The sequence below is a fragment of the Petromyzon marinus genome, unplaced genomic scaffold, assembly GCF_048934315.1.
Source record: "Petromyzon marinus isolate PM22_M1 ecotype Great Lakes invasive population unplaced genomic scaffold, UKy_Petmar_22M1.pri1.0 PM_G_Scaffold_43, whole genome shotgun sequence".
Taxonomy (NCBI): Eukaryota; Metazoa; Chordata; class Hyperoartia; order Petromyzontiformes; family Petromyzontidae; genus Petromyzon; species Petromyzon marinus.
In genome coordinates, this window is record NW_027422995.1 from 1,777,501 (window position 1) to 1,780,000 (window position 2,500).

The 2,500-nt window shown below is 47.5% G+C and overlaps 1 pseudogene; it reads right to left on the reverse strand.

Annotated features, from left to right (window-relative positions):
• The window catches only part of LOC142917203 (28S ribosomal RNA), a 10,297-nt pseudogene that overhangs the window by 3,597 nt on the left and 4,200 nt on the right, over positions 1-2,500 (reverse strand).

The following is a 2,500-nucleotide window of genomic DNA, read 5'->3' on the forward strand; positions in this document are numbered from 1 at the left end:
AACATTCTCAGAATATCAAGAGAGAAAAGCAGCGTTCTGCGGGAAATCATCTTGGCCAGTGATGTCGTTCTGGGTTTGGTCAGGCCCAGGGAGGTAAGTACCTCGTTATTCTCAAGGGGCCACTTTCCTCTTGCCCCAACCGGGAATCCAAAGAATGTGACCTTGCTAGCCTTCGTCAGCACTTTGACTTGATCACCAAGAGGGGTATAGTACGAAACTTTGTGCGAGGCAGCATCTGACAAGGTATTCTTTGAAAGCTCAAAACGGACGGTGACATCGATCACAACCGCCTCCTCATCTTTTGCAAACACGAGGTCAGGCTTTCTCATCTCTCCCGTCTCGGATATGAACCGTGGCTCTTTGTATACAGACCAGCCCAATCTAGCCGCTTCGTCTGCCAGAATGTTACTGATCTTGTTATGTCGCGCAATTCTTGCTTTCTGCACTGCAGGACATTGACCGAGAATGTGCGAAAGGGACTCGAGTCTGGCAGAGCATTTCCTGCAGGAACGTAAGGCCCCATCTCTGCCTCTGTTCAAGCTTTCTCTTGTTGGGTAAATATTTGCCCTTAGTTGTAGTGCTGCGATAAAGAAGCATTGTTTAAAGCCGCACCATGGCCTCAACCAAGCATTACTGATTCTATCATGCGCAAAGTTTACAATGCCCCTTCCTTGAACCGGCTTTTCGCACCATCTCTGAAATTCATGCTCCCTCCAATCGCAGGGTCTCGGATATACAGGTTCTTTTGACACCGAGTCCCTGAGAACGAATGTTGGGATTGCATCACTGTCACCCCCTGCTCGTACCCACAAATTACGGTATTCTTCCTCCATACCCTGCGATGACACAATATTACGGGTGATAGCATCGGACGAGTTTGCTATACGTTGCAGCCTTCTAACTTGAACCGAAGGGATTGTTTTTTCCAGTTTCAAGATGGCAAGGCCTCCGTCTCGGGCTCTGGCATATAACAGTCCATCACAAGTTGAAGCGGGAAGGTGGAGCCATCCTTTTACCGCCTTTCTAATCTCTTGGTCCAACCCACGGAGAGTTGATTGCTTGCAGTCCGAGTGGTCTGCAGGATATAACAATCTGGGTAGGGCATAGGCATTGAGTAGTTCAACCTTCTGAGTTGGCTTCAGAGGCGCCTCATCGATTTTCGAGATCCATGTCTTTAGCTGACAATGTAGATCAGGCTGTATAGTGCCAGTCCAAGGGCCAATTTTCAGACCAAGGTATTTCGTTGATTCATCAGGTTGGATCATATGGACATCTTTATTTTTGATAGTCCATGGGTCGCAGTTGTTCACCGTATATGAATCTTTGGTTGGGCTTATCATGAAGCCCTGGCACTTTCTGGCCTGAACCTCCAATCCCGATAGCCCACAAAATGATTCCAAGATCGCTAGATTGGCGGCCATACCAACCCAAGATTCGCTCACCAACACCAAATCATCAGCAAACGCAAGAGCTGTCACGTGGTCGGTATCAATGGAGTACCCAACTCCGTGTGACTCTAGGGTGCATATCAAAGGGTCCATGGCAAGATTGAAGAGCAGGGGTGACATGGGGTCACCCTGTTTGACACCAACACGTATGCTAATTTCTCGAGTCGACTCGCCATTGCTTTTGAACGAGGTCGTACACCGATCGTAGGCGTTCTGGATGATGCCCACCACGTGTTCATCTACTTTCTTGTGCCTTAACACCCATAAAATATGAGCATGCGAAACCGAGTCAAAAGCTTTCGCTATGTCGATGAACATGACAGCCAACGGCCTGTGCAATTTCTTAGCGTGTCTCATAAGGTCCTGTAGCACCTTAAGATTTTCAGAGCAGCCAGATGCCGCTATAAAACCACGCTGCCTTGGGTTTAAGGGACAAGCACGAGCAAGACGTGCAGTCATTATTCTGGAAAATAATCTCAGAATCATTGAACCAATCGTTATTGGTCTCCAGTTCCCCAATTCTTTCAGCTTTTCATCGTCCATAACCTTAGGAATAAGAATCGTCCTATTCTTTTTCAACTCTTTGGGAATAATTCCTGTAATCATCCATGCATTAAATAGGGCTGTCAGTGTCCGACCCTCGGGGTCGGCAGCACAGATTGCAGCCCTTGTTAGGCCATCTGGCCCAGCTGCTGACGTTGGTTTAATGGCCCGTATGGCAGTCTGAACTTCCTCCACCGAAATTAGGGGCTCAAAGTATTCGTTATTTGCAACACCTGATGACTTAAATTGGCCCAGGCCATTGAATGGCAACACCTTCTCCCATTTTTCGCAGTAAAAACGATATACATCTGCGTTCGGGATTCGGCATTCATGACGTTCAGTGCCATCCAGGACTAAGGACGCAAGAAGAGAGCGGTTCTTAAAGAAGAGCTTCTGGTGCTTCATGAAGCTTCCTCGTTTTTCCGCTCTCTTCTTCATCCAAGATCGTGTGGGTAATATCCTGGGTTTAATAATGTCGTTCTCGGGTTTTGAACGTTTGCCTTTGTTTT